This window comes from Lolium perenne, chromosome 4 (genome assembly GCF_019359855.2).
Source record: "Lolium perenne isolate Kyuss_39 chromosome 4, Kyuss_2.0, whole genome shotgun sequence".
Lineage (NCBI taxonomy): Eukaryota > Viridiplantae > Streptophyta > Magnoliopsida > Poales > Poaceae > Lolium > Lolium perenne.
Genome location: NC_067247.2, coordinates 234840629 through 234867161, shown reverse-complemented (window position 1 = coordinate 234867161; position 26533 = coordinate 234840629). Strand labels below are relative to the sequence as shown.

The following is a 26533-nucleotide window of genomic DNA, read 5'->3' as shown; positions in this document are numbered from 1 at the left end:
AATATTACTAGAATGCGGTTGTAATGAAGAAGTCCTTAGTAGAAGATAGAGCGCAAAAAAGGTTCGGCCTGAGCCTATGCAACGATATAATGTAAGTCTGCGCTTAGTACTTGTGACTATCTCATATCGACAATGCTTAATACATGTTTGCATAGTTCATCGTTTAATCTTTTTGCATTATTATCAGAATGCAGTTCTGATGAAGCAATCTTCATTAGAAGAGAGGCCCACAAAAATTCTGATCTTTGTTACGATGCATCCTCTCATAGGCGTCAACCAAGAACATTAATTTCATCAAACAGTGAACATCTCAAGGCTTGTACTTTATAAAAGACATGGTATTGTCGCTTTAAGGTACATGTAGCTGATATGTTGACCAAGAGTACACAAGATTCAATCAAGGCGATTGCCAAATGTCAACATGTTATTGATGATGCTAATAGAAGTCCTCAATGATTCTATGTAATTTTTTTATTTGGGCACATTAATTGCCTTGTAATTTTCCTAGTTATTTTATTTGTGTATGTAATTGTGTGTATCATTGATATCAGATTTTAGGCTCATGAAATTTAATGCAAGTTGACTAGTCAAACAACCAGGGCCCTATAACAGATTGGGCCGGCCCATTAACAGTAGTGTGGGACCCACTTTCATTTTGGGCCGGCTCACTTACTTACTGGGCCGGCCCGTTAACAGGAAAGTGGGACCCACCTGGGCTGTTGGCCCGGCCTTTGTCTTGTTGGGCCGGCCCACTTGCTACATGATGGACCCCACATACTAAATGGGCCGGTCCTTTAAGAGGAAAGTGGGACCACCTGCGTTTTTGGCCCGGCCCACTAGCGTGTTGGGCCGGCCCACTTGCTATATGGTGGACCCCACATATTAAATGGGCCGACCCTTTAACAGGAAAGTGGGACCCACCTGTGCTTTTGGCCCGGCCCACTATCTTGTTGGGCCGGCCCACTTGCTATATGGTGGACCCCACATACTAAATGGGCCGGCCCTTTAACTGGGAAGTGGGACCCACCTGTGTTTTTGGCCCGGCCCACTATATTGTTCGGCCGGCCCACTTGCTATATGGTGGACCCCACATACTAAATGGGCTGGCCCATTAACAGGAAAGTGGGATCCACCTGTGCTTTTGGCCCGGCCCACTGGCTTGGTGGGCCGGCCCATTTGATCTAATGTGGACCCCACGCACTAAATGGGCGGCCGATTAGCGAGGAAAGTGGGACCCACTGCTAATTGGGCCGGCCCAATAACTTCTTGGGCCGGCCCACTTGCTTGAAGGTGGACCCCACTTTGTAAATGGGCCGGCCCGTTAAGGTGAAAGTGGGTCCCACATGTTTTGTGGGCCGGCCTTTTTGCCTGTTGACCGGTCAAACGAGTGCATTCGGCCCGGCCCACATGCTTAGTGGGCCGGCCCATTAATGTTTTGACCAGTCAACCTTAGAGGTTAGGCCCGACCCACGTAACTAATGGGCCAGCCCAGCTATATAGTTGACTGGTCAAACTAAGTCAGCTGGCCCGGCCCGCAAACTTAATGGGCCGGCCCGCTTAAGACGTGGCAGGCCTCGTGTGGGCCTACCATCTACCACGGGGTTTCAGCGGTTAACGCCGTTAACTGCCAGTTAACGGCGTCTGCCACGTGGCAGTTTGCATGACGTCAACAGTCAACGGGCTCCCGGAAACACTTCTGCAACGGTCCGATTTTCCGTGGCGGAAGGGCACCCAAGCGCGATGGACCGAAAAATACGTGGTAGGACTTTGCCTGACGCAGTTTCGACAACAGAACCCATATCGTCGGGTTAGGCCCATAGGCGACGAAAAATACCCCTTAGCGGACGATTTTGAGACGTTGTCTATTTGAACTTTTCTTGTAGTGTCATGTGAAGTTTTAACAAGACTTGAGTGTATCTGATACTCAATGAGTAAAAACACATGAGTGATTATGGATCACGAATAATATGTACACAATCAGATGTCCTGTGCTCTAAAATGTTATGAGCATATACCAGAATGATTCATGAGATGATCATTGGACGACAGTAAGAGTATCCTTGAGTACTTTAGAAGAACCAAGGATATATATATAATTTTGTATGGAAAAATGACAAACAAATCGCTGTAATGTGATTACACCGATATTTGTTTTGTCACATATCAAAATAGAATTTCAATCTCAAATTAGACTAAGTGTTGTTTTAAAGGTAGCACAATGAGCTAGAAGTTGTCTATGTTAGATTTAGAAGAGTTCTAAATATTGTGACGGATTCTACAAACGAAGGCAGAGTATGTCATTGTTTTGACAAATGACTGAGGATGTTGAGTCAAGAAGTTCTTTGAGAACTTGGTGTAGTTCCGATAGTGTCACAACTTTGAAGCTATATTGTATGTGACAATATTAGTGACTTATTTCAGACCGCGGAATTAAGGTTCCACCAGAAGATCAAACATATTTAATGCCAACTCATTTGGAAATGAGTGATGCGTTGAGACGCAAATGAATTACAAAATACATACATTTCTGAGCGTGTCAGATCTGTTGACTAAAACCTCTCCCGTGAGCAAAACATGATAAAGCACCAGAAGGCCAAGGTGTTATATCTTTACAAATGTAAACTAGATTATTGACACTAGTGCAAGTGGGAGACTGTTGGAGATATGCCCAAGAGGCAATAATAAAATGGTTATTATAATATCTTTGAGTTTATGATAATGTTTACATACCATGCTATAATTGTATTAACCGAAACATTGATACATGTGTGTTATGTGAACAACAAGGAGTCCCTAGTAAGCCTCTTGTATAACTAGCTTGTTGATTAATAGATGATCATGGTTTCGTGATCATGAACATTGGATGTTATTAATAACAAGGTTATGTCATTATATGAATGATGTAATGGACACACCCAATTAAGCGTAGCATAAGATCACGTCATTAAGTTATTTGCTATAAGCTTTCGATACATAGTTACCTAGTCCTTATGACCATGAGATCATATAAATCACTTATATCGGAAAGGTACTTTGATTACATCAAACGCCACTGCGTAAATGGGTGGTTATAAAGGTGGGATTAAGTATCCGGAAAGTATGAGTTGAGGCATATGGATCAACAGTGGGATTTGTCCATCCCGATGACGGATAGATATACTCTGGGCCCTCTCGGTGGAATGTCGTCTAATGTCTTGCAAGCATATGAATAAGTTCATAAGAGACCACATACCACGGTACGAGTAAAGAGTACTTGTCAGGAGACGAGGTTGAACAAGGTATAGAGTGATACCGATGATCAAACCTCGGACAAGTAAAATATCGCGTGACAAAGGGAATTGGTATCGTATGTGAATGGTTCATTCGATCACCGAAGTCATCATTGAATATGTGGGAGCCATTATGGATCTCCAGATCCCGCTATTGGTTATTGGTTGGAGAGAGTACTCAACCATGTCTACATAGTTCGCGAACCGTAGGGTGACACACTTAAGGTTTGATGTCGTTTAAGTAGATATGGAATATGGAATGGAGTTCGAAGTTTTGTTCGGAGTCTCGGATGGGATCCAAGACATCACGAGGAGGTCCGGAATGGTCCGGAGAATAAGATTCATATATAGGAAGTCATATTCCAAGTTTGGAAATGATCCGGTGCATTTATGGCAGGTTCTAGAAGGTTCTAGAAAAGTCCGGAAGAAATCACCATGGAAAGTGGAGTCCCGAAGGGACTCCACCTTGCATGGCCGTCCAACCCTAAGGGGGAGGAGTCCCAGGTGGACTCCCCAATGGGTGGCCGGCCAACCCCCCAAGGAAGGGGTGGGAGTCCCACCTTGAGTGGGATTCCCCCCTTGGGTAGGTTTCATACCTATGGTAGGTTTTGGTTTCGGGTCTTATTCGAAGACTTGGACACCAACACTTGGGGCTTCCACCTATATAATGAGGGGCAAGGGGAGAGGGCCGGCCACCCCAAAGCCATGAGTTGGCCGCACCCCCCTCTCTCCCCAAATCCTAGCCTCTCCTCCTCCACCTCTTCTCCCGCATACGCTTAGCGAAGCTCCGCCGGAGATCTCCACCACCACCGCCACCACGCCGTCGTGCTGCCGGGATTCCGAGGAGGATCTACTACTTCCGCTGCCCGCTGGAACGGGGAGAAGGACGTCGTCTTCATCAACACCGAACGTGTGACCAAGTATGGAGGTGCTGCCCGATCGTGGCACCGTGATCAAGATCTTCTACGCGCTTTTGCAAGCGGCAAGTGATCGTCTACCGCAGCAATAAGAGCCTACTCTTATAGGCTTTGGAAATTTTCAAGGGTTAGTCTTGATCATCCCCTCGTTGCTCCCGTCTTCTAGATTGCATCTTGGCTTGGATTGCGTTCTCGCGGTAGGAAATTTTTTGTTTTCTATGCAACGAATCCCTACATAAGATGGGGCAACCTAGATCATCCGACCGAGAAGCCTCAAACTCCAAGTTTTTACCAAACATGACAAATGAGCAAGATGGAAGTGGCTTATAGGAGAGTGTAGGCTTAGGTTTAGAGGGTACAAACTGTTAATGGTACATGATCACTCAAGTTTGCAAGATATGAGCAAATAAGGCCAAACTAGAGTGATTTCCCATAAGAACATGGAGTTGTCGAATAAAAGGCAATAAGACCCAAATAACTCCAACTCTTCACAAAGAAGAGTGTGGTGGCCTAGGCCACCATATATGAGTGTTGTGACATGGCACCGCGAAGATATATCTTGGGTCCAAGCCACTACTCATCATTGAAGCTCACATATCAACATATGATATAAAGAGAATGATTTCTTAATGTTGGCATTATGGGGGGAGCGATAGCTCAATAATTTAAACCGCACTCCCCCTATTTTCATGCCCACATCTAAACCAAATAAAGTTTTGAGATGAAGGTGTGTTTGCAAGATGGTCAAGCTATACTCCTTGAATCAATGATATTTAGCTCAATCCTCAAATAAGGGAACCTTGCTTCATCAAGAGGCTTCGTGAATATATTGGCAAGTTGATCTTTGGTAGGAACATAGATAAGCTCAATATCACCACGGGCAACATGATCCCTAATGAAATGATTCCGGATCTCAATATGCTTCGTTCTTGAATGTTGCACCGGATTATATGCAATCTTGATGGCACTTTCATTGTCACATAATAGAGGCACTTTGTCACAAATGACACCGTATTCCATTAAAGTTTGCCTCATCCATAACAATTGAGTGCATCCACTTGCGGCGGCAACATATTCGGCTTCTGCGGTGGAGAGAGATATACAATTTTGCTTCTTAGAAGACCAACACACCAAGGACCTACCAAGAAATTGGCAAGCCCCGGAAGTTGATTTCCTATCATCCTGGTCTCCCGCCCAATCCGCATCGGTGTATCCATTGAGAATAAAGCTTGAGCCTTTGGGGTACCAAATACCATATCTTGGGGTATCAACCAAATACCGAAAGATTCTTTTGAGAGCCATCATGTGGCTCTCCTTAGGAGAAGCTTGATACCTTGCACACACACCAACACTCAACACTATGTCCGGTCTAGATGCACAAAGGTAAAGCAAGGATCCAATCATGGAGCGATATACCTTTTGATCCACCTCTTTACCATTGGGATCAAGTGCAAGATGACATTTAGTAACCATAGGAGTGGCTACACCCTTCATCTCGGTCATCTTGAACCTCTTGAGCATGTCTTGGAGATATTTTGCTTGGTTGATGAAGGTTCCTTCCCTCAATTGCTTGATCTCAAAACCAAGGAAGAACTTCATCTCTCCCATCATAGACATCTCAAACCTATCGGTCATAAGCTTTGAGAAATCATCATTGAAAGCTTTGTTAGTAGAGCCAAAGATAATATCATCAACATATAATTGGCAAACGAAAAGCTCCCCATTGACCCTCTTAGTAAAAAGAGTGGGATCGATTAGCCCAACATCAAACCCACGGTCTACCAATAATTCTTTAAGGTGCTCATACCAAGCTCTAGGAGCTTGTTTGAGACCATAAAGAGCTTTATCAAGCTTGTAGACATGGTTAGGGAAGTTGAGATCCTCGAACCCCGGGGGTTGCTTAACATAAACCTCTTCATGCAAAGGACTTAAGAAATGCACTTTTCACATCCATTTGTTGTAACTTAAAGTTATGATGCGATGCATAAGCAAGAAGGATACGGATGGACTCAAGGCGAGCCACGGGAGCATAGGTTTCTCCAAAGTCAATTCCTTCAACTTGAGAGAACCCTTGAGCCACCAATCTTGCCTTGTTCCTCACAACATTTCCAAACTCATCTTGCTTGTTCTTGAATATCCATTTAGTGCCAATAACATTGCGGCACCCCTTTGGCTTCTCTACCAAGGTCCACACTTTGTTGCGCTTGAAGTTGTTGAGTTCTTCGTGCATAGCTTCCAACCAATCCGAATCTTCAAGGGCTTCAAATACTTTCTTGGGTTCCACTAAGGAGATATAAGCATGATGGTTGCTAAAATTAGCCAATTGCCTTCTTGTGGAAACCTTTGCCCTTACATCACCAAGAACCTTGTCATGAGTGTGTCCACGAAGTTTAAGGTTCCTATCTCTTCTTGCTAGACGACGGGCCTCGATCTCCTCCTTGGTTCTTCTTGGCCTTGGAGGTATCACTTGATCAGCTTGATCTTTTGGGTCCCCATCTTGACCTTCAACTTGAGCAACTTCAATTTCTTGAGAGTGCTCAACCTCATGTGCTTGATCTTGGAGATCATTTGGTGCGGAGCAAGTATCAAATGGATACTCGTCGGAGCCATCATGAATTCTTGGTTGATCTTGACCTTGATCTTGTCCTTGATCTTGCACACAAGAGGGTTTTGTTCTTGTTCTTGGGTTGGTGCATCATTTGCTTCACTTGATGGGGTTTGTTGATGTTGAGAAGATGAGGGCTCCACCGTGGTAGAGCATAGTCCTTCCCGAGACGCTACACCGTGTCCCTCAACGGGGCGGAAAAATCCCACACCCATTCTTAATATGGCATCTTGAGGTATTTCATCACCTGCACAAACATCAACTTGCCCCACTTGGGAGCCATCATTTTCTTTGAACTTCACACTACAAGATTCGATGATAATCCCGGAGGCTATATCAAAGATTCTATAAGTGTGAGATTCGGCACCGTAACCAACAAATATACCCTCCAAAGCTTTAGGAGCAAATTTAGATAAACGAACCCCTTTGATTTTGTAGAAACACTTACACCCGAACACCTTGAAGTATGAGATGTTAGGCTTGTTGTAAGAGCAAGATCCATATCCCGTGTTTTGTGTGTTTGATAACAACACTCGAACAATTCTAACCGTGCACAAATTTTGTCATTGATAGGTTTGCAAGATGCACGGTACCCTCGCTGAGCACATTATGATCAGAAGACCGAAGCGTAGCTCTTAGGGTTTCTGGTTTTGTGTGTGTGTCGTGAGGTGACATGGTAGGAGAGGAAGAGAGGAAAAGCTGTTTTAGCCATAGCGGTACTACCGGTACCAGAGGCGGTAGTACCGCTATCCCTACTGGTACCGCCCGTGATACCGCTCTGAGGTTTGCACGCAGCAGTGTCCCACAGAACACGTTGCGGTACCTTCACGGTACCATGAGCGGTAGTACCACTCTGACGTGGTAGTACCGCCCACGGTACCGCGCTAAGTACCGTAACGCGTTACGGTAGTGCCGCTCTGGTACCGCTCGGGTACCGCTTGGGATCCAGTAAGGTCTGGACCCTATTGCGGTACCGCAAGCGGTAACGCGAGCGGTAGTACCGCAATGTGTCCACGTGGACAAGTTCAGTGGGGATTCGAACTCAGAGCGGTAGTACCGCTTCCAGAAGCGGTAGTACCGCTTAGGCAAAAACAGTGAGCAACGGTTGGATTTGGAGGGACCTATATAAAGGACCCTTCTTCTCCAGCCAGCCTCAGCTCTTCTCTCTCTCTCTCCTCCATTGTTGCTGAGCTCAAAATTGAGGGGATCTCCTCATCCACCCAACCAATCTTGTTCATACTTTGTGAGGTGGTGGAGGAGACCCCGATCTATCATTCTATCGAGAGAAAGTCCACCAATTCGTGGTAGTCCTTAGTGGATCTTGTTGTTAGGGTTCCTTGGTGGAAGAGCTTCTTGGTGGAGCACTGGAAGAGCTTCTTGGTGGAGCACTGGAAGAGCTTCTTTGTGGAGTATTGGAAGGGTTCCTTTGGTGGAGCATTGGAGATGGGTTCCTATGGTGGAGCATTGGAGATGTGCAGCTATGGAGTCTAGCTTGGTGATGTACTAGCTCCATAGGGTGTTGGGAGCATCCTTGTGTGTGGAGCTCGCCCCAACCTTGTGAAGGAATCACCGCCTCGACCGGTGCCTTAGTGGAAGAGGGAGAGCACCTCCGTGGAGCTCTCTCGAGGAAGAGGATGAGGCCTTCCTTCGTGGTGTGGCCGTCTAGTCTCTTGTGTGAGACTAGCACCTCCTCAACGCAGACGTACTTCCTGTTGTGGAAGGAACTGCGGTAAACAAACCTCGCCTCGCCTCCGCGCCCTCCGGTTGTCTCGCTTCTTACTCTTACTACCTTGTTGATTCATTTACTTGTTGCACATGCTCTAGCATCATCGTAGGAACACCGCTATTGCAAAAGATGTCACCTTTACCTTCCGTTGCACTAAAATTGAAAAATGTTAAAACTTGTCGTAGCGCCATTCACCCCCCCTCTTGTTCGCTACGATCCATTCAAGTGGTATCAGAGCAAGGTTTTCTTGCTCGGGCTTTACCGCCTAAGAAATGGCCGAACAAGAAGTGGTTGTGAGTGGAGTTCTTCCCCATGAGCAATCATCTCCCTCATCAAGTGCCGATAATACTCCGGCTACTTTGTATGACCTCAAGAAATTGGAGTCATCCATTGTATCTCAATTAAAGGCTATGATGATGGAGTTGATTACTCCAAAACCTAACCCCATCATAGATACGAATAGAGGTGTCAATGGTTCCCCATCACAAGTCGACTCTTTTCCTTGTGTTGAGATTGTTGAGCAATCAACAAATTCACATCGGGAAAAGGATCTTGAGGATGTTGACACCTCATCAAAGGGGAAGGATGCATCTCCATCAAGAGATTGTGACTCAAATGCTCAAGTGCCCATGCCTTGCATCATGACTCATGGTACACCACCATTACTTGAATCTAATAGCTTTGGTAATTGGAAACTATTAATGCATTCTCATGTGCGCAGCACCTCTATCGAGCTTTGGCGGATCATTAAAGAAGGATATTCACCAAAAGACCCAATGAACTTGACAAGAAGGGAAGTGGTGGACCACCAACTCAACGCCATCGCCATCGACATGATTCATTTGGCCATTACTCCCAATGAACGCGCTCATATCCAATCGCTCAAGACCTCCAAGGAAGCTTGGCACGAACTTGACAAGCTCTTCCTTGGAAATGGGGTCATCCAATGCTCTCATCTTAGTGAAGCAATGACAAATGACTTTGTCATGATAGAGGGAGAATCGCCCGAAGAGATGTACCAACGCCTTATTGCTTTCGCCATCCAAATGCAAGATCTTGGAGCGACTTTTGTGGATGACCGTTGGATCGAGAAAAAGTTCTACTACTTCCTTGGAGTGGAAACAAGAAACCAAACTCGAGATCAAGGAACTCTTGCTTCAATTGTCGCGACAAAAGTCACTTCGTTGCGGATTGTCTCTACAAGCCAAGGGACTTATATGGTGGATACCTCATTCGTAAGAGCAAGTTTCGACCCCTTCCCAAACGGCTCACCAACAACCACGTCACCAAGATATCCTTCACCGACAAGCCTAGAACTAACATGATTCAAGGTGAAGACCATATGGTGGAAAATGAAGGACTTGAAAAGAAGAAGGAATTGGAGCTTATCTCTCTCTCACCCAAGTTTATGAGGAAGAAGTGTGCATGCGTATGACTCTTGAAACTAGTGCTCTTATTCTTGAAGACTACAACAACTCTCTCATCTCCCAACTCAAGGATCAAGATTATGCTCTTGGTTGGTTGGACAAGCTCAAGACAAAGAAGAATTATCTTGAAGAAGATCATGAATGGTCAATTGAGGATGTTGCAACCTTTGCCAAGAATAAAGAAGATGAAGGTCCCAATTCATGTTGTGACAAGCTCCTTGACGAAGTATGCTTCTTGAGAAAACACAATGCAAAGTTCTTGGATGTCATCTCAACTCAAGAGGAGGCCTTAGATGAATACTATCGCTTGAGTAAAGAGAAGGTGCGATGTTGTGATCATGAAGAAGAGATTGCCACTCTAAAAAAACACAAGGCCAAGCTAGTTGAAGTGAATGAGAGGCAAAATGAGTCCTTGTTGGAGTGGATCCGTTTGAGCAAAGAAAAGGCCACTTGTTGTAACCATGAGGATGAAATTGCTTATCTTAAGAGGAGCAAGGACAAACTTATGGTGATCAAGCTTATGCAAGATGAAGCCATAGAATAATACAAACGCTCAAGCAAAGACTACATTTGTCGCAATCATGAGGACGACATTGCCACCTTGGAGAGACACAAGCATTCACTCGTGAGAAGGAATTCTCTCCTTGAGGAAGCTCTAGTGGACCGAGAAGATGAAGCTAATGACTTGAGGTCCGAGATTGAGAGTCTCCAAATTCAAGTCCAATTCTTGGAAGGAGTCATTGAAGCCCACGAGGACTTATGCAATGAAGGAGAAGTGGCAATTATGCCAAAGAAGATTGAGAGAGAAGGAAGGATCAATGAAGCAAAGAATATGAAGGTAGAGCCCATTGAGAAGTGGGCTCCTATTTCCAACTCTTGATCCATGAAGGGCCTTGCTTTCGGAGGTGCTTATTGGGTGGTTATCTTGAAGCCACAAGTCTTATGTCCGGAAGCAAGGAATTTGTTGTCGTCATCAAGTCCTTATATCTATCTTCCTCATGACGACGACACAAACAAGCTTAAAGGTATTGGAGCCTAGACAAGGTGGTGATCAAAGTCCTATCTTGTCAAGACTCTTACATATGTACCCTTTGTTGATTGCTCTACACTCTTGGGTCTTTGTACCTACTATTATGAACATGTAGTGATCCTCTTGTGGAGCTAGTCTCTTCAAGAGGCCACGGTCTAGGACTAATGGAATTTGCTTCTTTGTGTAGAGATTGTGTTTTGTAGGAATTGTGTTGAAAGGAAATGCATCATGATGAAGCTTCTCAAACAATTTCAATACAAGTTCTATGACATGATCCTTGTAAGAAGGGGCAACAATGGAACGGAGTTTGTTCTCAAGATCTTGGATTTCTTCATTGGCAAAGAAGGAATCCACCTTTTGCTCCTAGCCATACTCCTACCCTAACCTCATAGGGTTGCCGGAAGTGAGAGACAAATCTAAGAAGACACTCAAGCATAATGATGGAGTATGAGTCTATTGAGAGGCTTGTGGTATTGAGTGATGAGACTTTTCAATGGATATGATAGTTCTTTGAAGAAGGCGAAGTGCTTCTTGTGAGAAAGGAGATGTAATTCCCCCGATTACCATATGAAGGATGAGTGTTGGCTCTCGCCAATCTCAAACACTACCCTCTATGAGTACCGGGGAAGGACGAAGTTCCATCTATATGGAGCCATCTACACCACAAGGCCAAGTCTCTTCCATTGGACAACCAAGTGCTAGGTCACCTCTTCCACGACCTCAAGTTCGGCATCAACATCAATGACGTCAAGGCGAGGACCCAAATCTTGATGATGATCAAGGAACCTCACACGAACCTATCCTTTTGATTTTCTCTCGCCGGGGTGCTAATGCGTCAAGACTCCTTCATAATCCAAGCAAAGCACAAGATATTCTCAATAGCAAGATGTGATGGGATTCAACGGTATAGCAATCCCAAGTATCAATTCTTCCCAAATATGCCCAACAAGACAATGGACTCACTCTCTATCGTTTATCGTCAAGGTTTGCCTCTCTACCCTTGTGCTTCTCATTTGGACATTGTGTCATAAGTGGATACCTATACCACTCTATTGCCATATGTCTAGATGTAAAGCACGCATGAACATAGGGGGAGTGCGGTTTAAATTATTGAGCTATCCCTCCCCCCATGATGCACAAAGAAACCCAAAGCATATGGCATTCGTCAATCAAGTGACTATGAGCTTCATGTTGAGTAGTAGTCGTGAGTCCTAGGTCTCTACGCGACCTCACACTACCAAACTCTTACACGGTGGCCTCGGCCACCAAACCTCCTCTTCGAGGAGTTGTTGTTCTTTTTGTTTTCTTTTTCTTTTCTCTTCTTGTTTTTGTTTATCGTTTCCTCTTTCCTCTTTGTTTCTTCTCGGGAGATTCACCCAAGCTTGGATTTTCTAGCTTTGATTCTTGCAAGCTTTGTTGGGTAGTACCTTAACAGTTACGTAATCTAATCCCAAGCCATCATCTACCTCTTGAGCCAACTCTGTCTAAAAGCACAAGTCTACACCAAAATCTGAGGTTTTTGAGTTTGGAGGACGGTACTACCGCTTCTTGGGCCGGTACTACCGCTCTGGGGTAGTTCTCTGACGAAACTGAACATTTATCCCCAGAACGGTACTACCGCTTCAAGTACCGGGCCAGTACCGGTAAGCGGTACTACCGCTTCTAGGAGCGGTACTACCGCTTGCACGTTTTGACTAGAGGTACCGGTTGGGGTCGAATTTCACCCAAATCCTCACATCTCCTCTTCCACCTCAAGTCAAAACTTTTCCCCAAGCTCAAGACCCCGAGGAGATCGGCCCTGATCTCCTTTTCCAGCCACCGCCGGCCAAATCTCCTCCGTGGAGAAGCTTCCCCAACCTCTTCTCCGCCATGTCCTCCGGTATGAACCCTAAATTCTCTCTCTAGGGTGTGTTGAATGATGTCTACGCCCCCTCCTTTTCCTGTAGACAGTGTTGGGCCTCCAAGAGCAGAGGTTTGTAGAACAGCAGCAAGTTTCCCTTAAGTGGATCACCCAAGGTTTATCGAACTCAGGGAGGAAGAGGTCAAAGATATCCCTCTCATGCAACCCTGCAACCACAAAGCAAGAAGTCTCTTGTGTCCCCAACACACCTAATAGGTGCACTAGTTCGGCGAAGAGATAGTGAAATTCAGGTGGTATGAATAAGTAGTAGCAACGGCACCAGAAAAGTGCTTTGCCCAGGACAGTAAACAAGCAGTAGTAACGCAGCAGTAGTGACGCAGTGAAACAGTAAACAAGCAGCGATAGCAGTATTTAGGAACAAGGCCTAGGGATCATACTTTCACTAGTGGACACTCTCAACATTGATCACATAACAGAATAGATGAATGCATACTCTACACTCTTTTGTTGGATGATGAACACCATTGCGTAGGATTACACGAACCCTCAATGCCAGAGTTAACAAGCTCCACAATTCAATGTTCATATTTAAATAACCTTAGAGTGCATGAAAGATCAACACGACTAAACCAAGTACTAACATAGCATGCACACTGTCACCTTCACACTATGTAGGAGGAATAGATCACATCAATACCATCATAGCAATAGTTAACTTCATAATCTACAAGAGATCATAATCATAGCATACGCCAAGTACTAACACGGATGCACACACTGTCATCATTACACCGTGCAGGAGGAATAAAACTACTTTAATAACATCACTAGAGTAGCACATAGATGAATAGTGATACAAAACTCATATGAATCTCAATCATGTAAAGCAGCTCATGAGATTATTGTATTGAGGTACATGGGAGAGAGATGAACCACATAGCTACAGCGGAGCCCTCAGCCTCGGGGGTGGATTACTCCCTCCTCATCATGGAGGCAGCGATGGCGGTGAAGATGGCGGTGAAGACGGCGGTGGAGATGACTCCGGGGGCAATTCCCCGTCCCGGCAGGGTGCCGGAACAGAGAGTTCTGTCCCCCGAATTGGAGTTTCGCGACGGTGGCGGCGCCCCTGGAGTCTTTCTGGAGTTTCGTCAATTGGTGCCGCGTTTTTAGGTCGAAAGGAGTTTTATAGGCGAAGAGGCGGCGCAGGAGGGCTAACAGGGTGGCCACACTATAGGGGGGCGCGGCCCCCCCTTGGCCGCGCCGGCCTAGGTTTGGTGGGCCTGTGCCCCCTCTCCGACTCTTCTTCGGTGTTCTGGAGCCTTCCGGGAAAAATAGGAGGTTTGGCGTTGATTTCGTCCAATTCCGAGAATATTGCCCGAACAGCCTTTCTGGAACCAAAAACAGCAGAAAACAGCAATTGGCCTTTCGGCATCTCGTCAATAGGTTAGTTCCAGAAAATGCATAAATATGACATAAAGTGTGAACAAAACATGTCGGTATTGTCATAAAACAAGCATGGAACATCAGAAATTATAGATACGTTGGAGACGTATCAGCATCCCCAAGCTTAGTTCATACTCGTCCTCGAGTAGGTAAACGATAAAAGATAATTTCTGAGGTGACATGCTACCAACATAATATTAATCATACTATTGTAAAGCATATGAGATGAATGCAGCGATTCGAAACAATGTAAATGCAATGAGTAAACAATTGAATCATATAGCAAAGACTTTTCGTGAATAGTACTTTCAAGACAAGCATCAATAAGTCTTGCATAAGAGTTACTCATAAAGCAATAAATTCTTAGTAAAGGTATTGAAGCAACACAATGGAAGATTAAGTTTCAGCGGTTGCTTTCAACTTGTAACATGTATATCTCATGGATAATTGTCAATGCAAAGCAATATAACAAGTGCAATAAGCAAGTATGTAAGAATCAATGCACAGTTAACACAAGTGTTTGCTTCTAGGATAGAGAGAAATGGGTAAACTGACTCAACATAAAAGTAAAAGAATGGCCCTTCAAAGAGGAAAGCATCGATTGCTATATTTGTGCTAGAGCTTTGGTTTTGAAAACATAAAGAGAGCATAAAAATAAAGTTTTGAGAGGTGTATGTTGTTGTCAACGAATGGTAGCAGGTACTCTAACCCCCTTGCCAGACAAACCTTCAAAGAGCGGCTCCCATTTTATTTTATTTTTGGGTGGCACTCCTTCCAACCTTTCTTTCACAAACCATGGCTAACCGAATCCTCGGGTGCCTGCCAACAATCTCATACCATGAAGGAGTGCCTTTTTATTTTAGTTTTATTATGATGACACTCCTCCCAACCTTTGCTTACACAAGCCATGGCTAACCGAATCCTTCGGGTGCCATCCAACAATCACATACCATGGAGGAGTGTCTATTTAAGTTAATTAATTTGGGACTGGGAATCCCATTGCCGGCTCTTTTTGCAAATTATTGGATAAGCGGATGAAGCCACTAGTCCATTGGTGAAAGTTGCCCAACAAGATTGAAAGATAAACACCACATACTTCCTCATGAGCTATAGAACATTGACACAAATCAGAGGTGATAAATTTTGAATTGTTTAAAGGTAGCACTCAAGCAATTTACTTTGGAATGGCAGGAAATACCATGTAGTAGGTAGGTATGGTGGACACAAATGGCATAGTGTTGTTTGGCTCAAGGATTTGGATGCATGAGAAGTATTCCCTCTCGATACAAGGTTTTAGGCTAGCAAGGTTGTTTGAAGCAAACACAAGCACGAACTAGTACATCAAAACTTACATAAAAGACATATTACAAGCATTATAAGACTATACATCGTCTTCCTTGTTGTTCAAACATCTCACTAGAAAATATCTAGACTCTAGAGAAACCACTCATGCAAACCAAATTTTAACAAGCTCTATGTATTTCTTCACTAATGGGTGCAAAGTATATGATGCAAGAGCTTAAACATGAGCACAACAATTGCCAAGTATCACATTATCCAAGACATCATACCAATTACTACATGTAGCATTTTCCGTTTCCAACCATATAACAATTAACGAAGCAGTTTCAACCTTCGCCATGAACATTATGAGTAAAGCCTAAGGACATACTTGTCCATATGCAACAGCGGAGCGTGTCTCTCTCCCACACAAGCATTTATTCAAACAAAAACAAAAACAAGAAACATACAGACGCTCCAAGTAAGGCACATATGATGTGGCCGAATAAAAATATAGTTTCAAGAGAAGGAACCTGATAATTTATCGATGAAGAAGGGGATGCCTTGGGCATCCCCAAGCTTAGATGCTTGAGTCTTCTTGAAATATGCAGGGATGAACCACCGGGGCATCCCCAAGCTTAGACTTTTCACTCTCCTTGATCATAGTATATCATCCTCCTCTCTTGACCCTTGAAAACTTCCTCCACACCAAACTCGAAACAAACTCATTAGAGGGTTAGTGCATAATCAAAAACTCACATGTTCAGAGGTGACACAATCATTCTTAACACTTCTGGACATTGCTCAAAGCTACTGGAAGTCAATGGAACAAAGAAATTCATCCCACATAGCAAAAGAAGCAATGCAAAATAAAAGGCAGAATCTGTCAAAACAGAACAGTCCATAAAGAAGAATTTTAAAGGGGCAACAGACTTGCTCAAATGAAAATGCTCAAATTGAATGAAAGTTGCGTACATATCTGAGGATCACTCACGTAAATTGGCATAATTTTCTGAGTTACCTACAGAGAATTTTGCCCAGATTCATGACAGCAAAGAAATCTGTTTCTGCGCAGTAATCCAAATCTAGTATGAACTTTACTATCAACGACTTTACTTGGCACAACAAAACACTAAACTAAGATAAGGAGAGGTTGCTACAGTAGTAAACAACTTCCAAGACACAAAATAAAAACAAAGTACTGTAGCAAAATAACACATGGGTTATCTCCCAAGAAGTTCTTTCTTTATAGCCATTAAGATGGGCTCAGCAGTTTTAATGTTGCACTCACAGGAAATAGTATTTGGAGCAAAAAGAGAGCATCAAGAAGCAAATCCAAAACACATTTAAGTCTAACATGCTTCCTATGAAGAGGAATCTTGTACACAAATGAATTCATGAAGAACAAAGTGACAAGCATAAGAGGATAAAACACGAGTAACTTCAAGATTCTCAACATAAAGAGGGGAAACTTAATATTATTAAGATGCATACGACCATATTTCCCTCTCTCATAATAACTTTCAGTAGCATCATTGATGAAATCCACAATATACCCATCACTTAAAACATTCTTATCATGGTTCATATGCATAGAAGTATCATTAAATTTGGCATAAGAAGAGTTATTCTCATTAATAGTAATTGGAGCAAGATTATTATCAAGAATTTGAACATGGTAAACAAGTTGCATATTAAGGGAATTGTTTTTGGTAATCCAATCATGACTATGACAAGTTTCATAAGGATAGTTAGAACCTATATCATAGCATTCTTTATAATAATCATCAGAGATCGGAGGAACAGTGTCATCATAGGAAATAGAATAGTTATCTTTCACAGTCGGTTTATCTGTGTCCACACTATTATTGTTATTAGAAGGAGATGTATCAAGAACATAATGACCAGTAGCTAAAGGATTTTCAAACACCTCTTCCCCAAGCTTAGAGCTTTCTGTATCATTATGGGAGGAATCATGGATAGCACTGACATTATGGCAATCATTGTCATTATCATTTTCAGAATTAGTTTCCCAGAGATTTGCAATATCAAAAGTAGTGTGCTCATTCAAATCATGATTGCTAATGTATGTAAAGGGCATAGGAAGATCATCGTATTCAGATTCATTATCACAATAATCATTAGGAGCAACATACTTACGGTTACCTAGCGTTATCTCATTCACGCGGGGATACGCCGTTACCTCTTTCTTTTTATTCTCCTTCTTCTTCTTCTTCGTTCCCTTTTTCTTCTTCTTCTTCTCTTCCTTCTCCTCATTCTCTTCTTTAGGAGGAAGAGGCTTGAAGGGTGGCTTGTCCGCATAACCTGATTTACTTTCAGAAACAATAGAAGAAACTTGGGAGGATCCCTCCTTTTCATTAATTAGTTGAAAACACACAGCGGTCCTATCATATTTTGGCAAGGTGTCATCTTCTAAAATATTTTGTATGCAAGTATTTGTATGGCTATTATCAATGCAATAAGAAAAACACCCATGCAGGACATCATCAATATCAAGATCACTCATATGTAACAAAGAGATTTTTCTCGATAGTTCTTCACACCCCAAAAATAAAGTAAGTTCATCATGCTGATTAGGAGTAATTTCATCATCACAATACAAATTTGCAGCACTCATTGGGTTCAAATTATCATTGGAGGAGCATTGAAAATTAAAATGACCCACTTCATGGCAAACTTCACAAATAAAAGGATAGAGGGCACAAACTTTTTTACCAAGATCATCTAAAGCCCTAAACCACTTTCTAGTTTTTTCATTAGCATGATGGATACAATATTCATCTTTGGCTTGATTAATTCCACAAGGTCTATGCATTCCACAAAAATTAACATGCTTTTAGGAAATAGCATTCTTAGGAGTTTGAGCATGCTTATTGCAATAATTAACAACAATTTCATTCTTCATGCAAGCCTCTTTAAAAGGTTCATGATACTTATCAAAATTCTTCTTAGGCAATTCAAAATGAGAAGCAAAGGATTTATAAAGATTTGCAGCAACTTGAGAGTCAAGACCATAAGTAGCACTCATATTTCGAAATCTATCGGTATCCATAAAGGCTTCAATGCATTCATAATCATAATTTATACCTGACTCTTTACCTTTGTCGTTCTCCCATCCTTCAGCGTTCTCCTCAATCCGATCAAGAAGATCCCACCTAGCTTCAACCTCCTTGCTTGTGAAAGATCCTTCCGAACAGGCATCCTGATAGTCCTTCTGTTGTCCTGAAAGTCTCGCATAAAAATTGTTAACAATAACATTAGGGGGGAGCTCATGAATGGGACATTTGAGCATTAGTGACTTCAATCTCCCCCACGCTTGAGAAATACTCTCTCCATCACGAGGATAAAAGTTATAAATATAATTCCTATCAATATGCACTTCATGAGGAGGATAAAATTTAGAATAAAAGAGAGATGCAATTTCCTCCCAACCAAGAGAATAACTATTCTCCAACAATTTATACCAATGCGCCGCTTTACCAGTCAGCGAGAAAGAGAATAGCTTCTTCTTCACTTCTTCCACAGAGATACCTGCACACTTGAATAACCCGCATAATTCATGCAAAAACTGTAAATGATCTCCAGGATGGACAGTTCCATCCCCTTTATAGCGGTTATCCATAACACGTTCAATAATTTTCATGGGTATCTTGAAAGAAGTACTTGCAGTTGGTGGGTTTAAAGTATCACAAGCATTATTAGAGTTATCACATATGGGAGATAAAGCATTATCAGAACAAATTTTCTCCCCTAAAGTTGGGAAGCCAAAAAGATCACAGAAACTAGCTTCCCCAAGCTTAGACTTATTCATAGTATTAGCAGTGATTGCGTTCATACCAATAATATTGCTACTAGCATGCAAATGAGGTTCCATAGGTTCTTTAATTTTCGCATCACACAATTCATGTCCTAGCTTAGGAAATAAATCAAAAAGCTCATAGTTGTATTCCATTATGCCTAACTAGTGTAAACAAGAAACAAAAAGTTGCAATTGCAGGATCTAAAGGAAATAGCTTCGAGTACTTACAACGGCGCCGGAAAATAGCTTAGTAGCCGAGATCCGGAGTGTGAGTACCTTTTACCTTTCCTCCCCGGCAACGGCGCCAGAAAATAGCTTGATGTCTACGCCCCCTCCTTTTCCTGTAGACAGTGTTGGGCCTCCAAGAGCAGAGGTTTGTAGAACAGCAGCAAGTTTCCCTTAAGTGGATCACCCAAGGTTTATCGAACTCAGGGAGGAAGAGGTCAAAGATATCCCTCTCATGCAACCCTGCAACCACAAAGCAAGAAGTCTCTTGTGTCCCCAACACACCTAATAGGTGCACTAGTTCGGCGAAGAGATAGTGAAATTCAGGTGGTATGAATAAGTAGTAGCAACGGCACCAGAAAAGTGCTTTGCCCAGGACAGTAAACAAGCAGTAGTAACGCAGCAGTAGTGACGCAGTGAAACAGTAAACAAGCAGCGATAGCAGTATTTAGGAACAAGGCCTAGGGATCATACTTTCACTAGTGGACACTCTCAACATTGATCACATAACAGAATAGATGAATGCATACTCTACACTCTTTTGTTGGATGATGAACACCATTGTGTAGGATTACACGAACCCTCAATGCCGGAGTTAACAAGCTCCACAATTCAATGTTCATATTTAAATAACCTTAGAGTGCATGAAAGATCAACACGACTAAACCAAGTACTAACATAGCATGCACACTGTCACCTTCACACTATGTAGGAGGAATAGATCACATCAATACCATCATAGCAATAGTTAACTTCATAATCTACAAGAGATCATAATCATAGCATACGCCAAGTACTAACACGGATGCACACACTGTCATCATTACACCGTGCAGGAGGAATAAAACTACTTTAATAACATCACTAGAGTAGCACATAGATGAATAGTGATACAAAACTCATATGAATCTCAATCATGTAAAGCAGCTCATGAGATTATTGTATTGAGGTACATGGGAGAGAGATGAACCACATAGCTACAGCGGAGCCCTCAGCCTCGGGGGTGGATTACTCCCTCCTCATCATGGAGGCAGCGATGGCGGTGAAGATGGCGGTGAAGACGGCGGTGGAGATGACTCCGGGGGCAATTCCCCGTCCCGGCAGGGTGCCGGAATAGAGAGTTCTGTCCCCCGAATTGGAGTTTCGCGACGGTGGCGGCGCCCCTGGAGTCTTTCTGGAGTTTCGTCAATTGGTGCCGCGTTTTTAGGTCGAAAGGAGTTTTATAGGTGAAGAGGCGGCGCAGGAGGGCTGACAGGGTGGCCACACTATAGGGGGGCGCGGGGCCCCCCTTGGCCGCGCCAGCCTAGGGTTTGGTGGGCCTGTGCCCCCTCTCCGACTCTTCTTCGGTGTTCTGGAGCCTTCCGGGAAAAATAGGAGGTTTGGCGTTGATTTCGTCCAATTCCGAGAATATTGCCCGAACAGCCTTTCTGGAACCAAAAACAGCAGAAAACAGCAACTGGCCTTTCGGCATCTCGTCAATAGGTTAGTTCCAGAAAATGCATAAATATGACATAAAGTGTGAACAAAACATGTCGGTATTGTCATAAAACAAGCATGGAACATCAGAAATTATAGATACGTTGGAGACGTATCATTGAACTCCCTAGATGCATATGCTAGGGTTTGTTGGAGTTTTGTGGTGGAGAAGCACTCTTGGAAGCTATTCATGTGCAGGGATACTAGCTAGCAACAATGTGTGACTCTAGATCGATTCTACCATACGACCCAATCTCGATTTGGCTGTGCGAGCTTAAGCGGTAGTACCGCTCATTCTTGGGCGGTACTACCGGTCAAAGCGGCACTACCGGTTGAAATTGCGGTACTACCGCTCTGTTTAGAGTCACCAATGTTGCTTGTTAGTGTCCAATTTGATCTTTAATTTCTTGGCTTGTGCACTCATCCCCTATTCCCTCCCAAACCTCTGCTGTTCACAGGTGCACCAAAGACCCGTGGTGGCAAGGTCAAGCCATCCTCTCGTCGTCATCGCGATGATGAGCAAGAGGAGATCATGCCAACAAGGACCACCAAGAGACAGAGAGATGCAGCAGCAGGGGCAAGGGGACCTCAAAAATCAATGCTTGATGTAAAGAAAGGCCAATTCTTGGAGGTGCGGGAGCCAATCCTTATTTGCTCCCAAGAAATGCTCGCCAATGCCCCAATACCTATTTTCATCACATCAGTCAAGAGAAGATCTACACTGAGGTCTATGGGGCCAAAGAGTTCAAGTGTTGCCCCCAATACTCCATAAGCATGGACAAGCTCCACTCCGACCTCGACTACTTTGGAGAAGCACTGGAGATTTGTGAAGAACAAGGTCTTATTCCTATAATGACCTTCTCTCATGATTTCTCCCGAGAGGTGATTTGCCAATTCTATGCCACCGTGGTCTTTCTTGAGGATGAAGGAGGCTATCGCTCCTTGAAGCGGATGACGAAGGAGCATGTGATGGAGGCCTCATGGCAAGACTTTGCTCGATGCCTTGGTTATGAGCTCCCCAAAGACAACTCCAACACCTTCCGCATTCATCTCCAAGCCAAGCCCATGGCCAAGGAGAAGATGGTCGACCTCTACATTCGAGGGAGGATGTTGTGTGGAAGCACCAAGGGCCTTGTAACGCCCCACTTTTGCAAACTTGTTTAATTGTCCTTATTGCAAAAATTAGGGGGAACAAAAACTTTTTCTAAAGACTAATTAGATGAATTGCATTGATCTGTTTGTTATGATGAATTGCCTTGATCTGTTGGTAGATGAATTATCTTGATTTGCTTGTGAGTATTGTCTTGAGCTACCTCATAGAACAACACCCCTGGTGGTTAAACAAGCAACTCACCAAGTAAAACACATGTGTGGCTTAGGAAAAAAATGTTTTCCTTTTTACTACATCAAACCTCTCTCCTGATGACAACCTGAGTGTGCCACCTTGATTTTCCTCTTTGTGGTACAAGATAGCTCAATCATCCTTAATTCAAAACTTGGGATCATCTACCCCTCATCACATCCTTCTCTTATACCCACTCATCATGGTTGATTCTGAAGCCAAGTCAACAATCTGTTTTGGTAGGCTTATTAGTTCCAGACTTTGGCAGTTGATATCTAAGCCACCACCACTGTTATTGGTGATCTCAGTGCATGGATCCCATCTATGCAACACCCTCTTCAACCTCCACGTCTTGCATGTCTCAGTCAATCCTTGAAGCTCATATATTCAACTTGATCTTGTACCCTATTCAATGATTCAACACTAGATCACTTCCTTCAATTTTACCTCTTGTTTTATTTCAAGTTTAATCTTCACAAAACCAAGAGTGGGAATGGTGGTACATTTTGTAGCCATCATCTACCCTTGAGAACACTTCTCCCTAAATTAGTTTTCTCTCTCAAAAATCCCATTGATTTTCCTTCTCTAGTTTTGATCACAAAACTACTTCTAGTTTTACTAAAGCTTTTCAAGATATTTCTTCAAGGAAAACAAGGAACTGAAATGGGTTTTGTTTTCTCATCCCATTTCTACCTAGTACTGATTTCTAAAAACATTATTTTCTATCTTGCCTTCTTTTTTAACAAAAGGCTTGTTTATGGTACCTATACCATTTCTTGTTTTCCCTCTTGCTTAGTTTACATTTGAGAAAAACTCTACTTTCCTTGAGAAGGTAAGTAGAATATTTTGAACTCCTATGTTCCAACTAGTTCCTCTCAACATTTTCAAATTCCTTTTCACTTGTGTTCATTCCCAATTGTCTCTAGACAATTGAGGTGTGTCCCATACCTTTCAATTAAACTCTTTTTCAAATGGCAACTCTTGCACATCTTATGCACATCTCTGATCCACCACATTGTATCCCCTCCATCCTCCAATTTTTGATCAAATGGATGATCATTTGATACTTTCAAATCACTCCCAATTGACCTCTTATTTGAAGAGCAACTTATATTTCATCATACTCATCTCAATCCTTTATTCTTTCCATCATCACCTTGACCTCATGAATTGATGATTTGTGTCAATATATTCATCCTTGTGAGTATATGAATACTTCACTCACCATCTCTCTTAGCCTTACTCTGCCATTGTCTAAACCACCATCATCTCTTGGCCAAATTGACAATTTGATCAAATTATTTTATTCTTCAACATAGGCACCAATGTTTATTATCACCTCTCTCCCATATTTGAATACATCACCAAGCCACTTTTGGCTAATCATCCCCAACGGTCAACTTGGCCGACATGCATGAAATGGCATTGCACTTTGCTTGTCCTCTTGTAATATCAAGAAGTAGCCGGCCATGCCAAGCTCTTGGCATGCATGAGCTGAAATTTATTCATCTCCATTTTCTTCTCTTACAAGTCTTGCCTCCCAACTAACCCAATCAATAAATGGGCAGCCACCCACCTTAGCCAATCACAAAGGAGGCAGCCAACTCACTCTCCCTCTATAAAAACTCCTTGGCCGGCCACCACCTCCACCTTTGGCTTCATTTTTCACTCCCCACTCACTCCTCCACAATATCTACACCCTCATAACTCTCTCCTACCTCTCCCCCACGAAAATGCTGCTCCTCCTAAGCTCCATGGCCGGCCATGGCCATGGGAAGCCTCCAAGATGAAGCTCTCCCCCTCCCTCAAGCTCCTCCTCCCCATGAGAGCATTCCTCTAAATCTATTATCCCCCCCCCCCCCCCCCCCAACCCTAGCTGGTTTCCTCTCCTCTTTTTCTTCCTCCATTGCTAAGATTGGATCTTGATGCAGGTGCATGTTGGTCCAAGCATGGAGAAGGTTGAGCTATCCTCAGATCTGAAGTTCTTGAGCAAAGTTCGTCCAAAACCTTGCAGTAATTTCTGTATCTTGCTGTTTCAGATTCTGGTACGAACTTGTAAAATCCACCAAATCTTGTGTGCAGATCCAAATTGAGTAATTCAAAGTTCCACAGATAGTTATTGAAAAGATCTACAACTTGGCGTTGGTCTCATCCTCAAATTCGTTACGGATTTTGCACGGTAAATAAAGTTATGAAAACATGCAGAATCACTGTTTGTTAGATTTATTCCGTTTTACAAAACCTTTTTGAGCAAACTCAACTGCGGGTAAAAGCTCTCTCCAGTACCTTCATTTTGGCGTTGGTTTCACTTCAATTGACCTCCTGAAATTGAAATGGTTCACAGATCAAGATCTGGTGAGATCTGAATTTGTCGAATTAAACCAGGAGCTTGGAAATGAATTTTTGAATGAAACCAATTGGGTAAGAAACACCTATTCAATACCTTTCAGATGCAGCTGACCTCATATTTTTATGATTTATGTACGATTTTTGGTGAATTAAACTTGTTCTGTGTGTTCTGCAGACACGGCTGTTAGCTTTTAATTTATCAAATATCCATTTTCGAACCTAATTGAGTGATTCCAATTCTGTAGGATTACTGAATGTTTTCTTAATCATATCAAACAAGTTTCAAACCTTTTTCTATTCTGCAACTCCATAGTTAAAGCAAATGGTGAAAACATGCAGCAAACTTGTAAATCCATTTGAGGGAGTTTCAAAAACTATTTGAACCCAAATCCAATTGTGTGTGAATCTCTGTTTAAATATCTTTCAAATGCCAGTGGTCTCATATTTTTAGGATTTTTCTACGATTTATGGCTTACAGATCTTGTTTTCTGTACAGTCAGATTGAAAGAAATTCCTAAAATTGTAGGTTTAATATTTTTGGGTGATTCCAATTGGGTTAGTCTTGTATTAGTACTGGCTATCTAGGAAAAATATTATTAGTCTCTGTTCATACATATTTGTTGCTGTTAGTAATGTTTATGTGTGACATGCATTGTTGAAGTAAAACTTTTCGGTTTATTTAAAACCCTTGACCAACTCTTTTTAGTAGAGATGGGCAACCCTTGTTTTATGCTTGCAAAACAAAACCTCTGCAACCTAACATTAGCTCTTTTGTTTTGCTTAAGTTTTCAAATGATGTGGTATATGGTTTGCTTCCTATTTTTGTATGGTGTTAAGTGAGCAAATTAAACTAGGAAAACTGTTTTCCACTTTTCCAAAAATGTTTGAAAATGTTTTGTGAATGTATTTGATGTCAAACTAATGCTCTTGTCCTCTTTATGATGTTATCTACCAGGGGGTACTTAGCTTGTGCCATGGTGATACCGAGAGAGGCAATTGCTAAGTTGTGATATTCTCATACCTTTACTAGGTAAATAAAATGGGTTCTCTTTAAGTTGTTTGTGGTATCTATAAGACCTTAGTATGTTATACCTTGGCTGCATGGTTAGTTGTTGATTGTCGAATGTTGTCTTGTTGATGCAATGTGATTGATTGTGTTCCTTTTATATTTTTCCGGTGATAGTTGCGAACAATTCGGAGAAGAAAAAAAAGTGGTTCGGACGAGGATTTTTTTTAATAATTGTTGGAATTCTTATCTGATGAAGTTGAAGAAGTCCAGGGACAAATAAGCCAAGGCAAGCCATTTTCTTTGATCCCCTGTTATTATCTCCTTGTTGTGATCTCTTATTCTTTTAGCATCTTGTTCTCGCGTGTACCTTGGGTTTATTTAGTTCTCCTCTCTTGCATACTTGTCTTCAAGTGTGAAAGATTCACCTTGACACTTACATACTCACCCCAAGCATGTGAGTCCCCAAATTTTCCACCTTTGACACCACCCTCTTAGTGAAGAAGGGTTTGTTATCTTGAATTTGTTAATCTCATGATTATTTTTCCGTACATGCTCAATTCGAGTATGTGGGCCACTTGACACCCCCTTGATAGTATAATGGCTTCCATTATGCTATCTTAGCTTCTCACATAAAACTATAGGTTGGGAAACCCTCAAGGTTTTGCCTTGTTGTAAAAGTTTTTGGATAAAACCTTGGGTAAAATGACATTACCCAAGTGAGGATTTTAAGAATGAGTTGTTTTAAATGGAAGT

At 42.6% G+C, this 26533-nt stretch overlaps 1 long non-coding RNA gene across 1 annotated transcript; it reads left to right on the top strand.

Moving 5' to 3' along the window:
• The first annotated feature begins 24515 nt into the window (after nt 1–24515).
• On the top strand, nt 24516–26060 carry LOC127330005 (uncharacterized). The gene is made up of 3 exons (XR_007869086.2): nt 24516–24601; nt 25727–25801; nt 25955–26060. It is a non-coding gene; the product is annotated as an uncharacterized lncRNA (long non-coding RNA).
• Nucleotides 26061–26533: the final 473 nt, after the last annotated feature.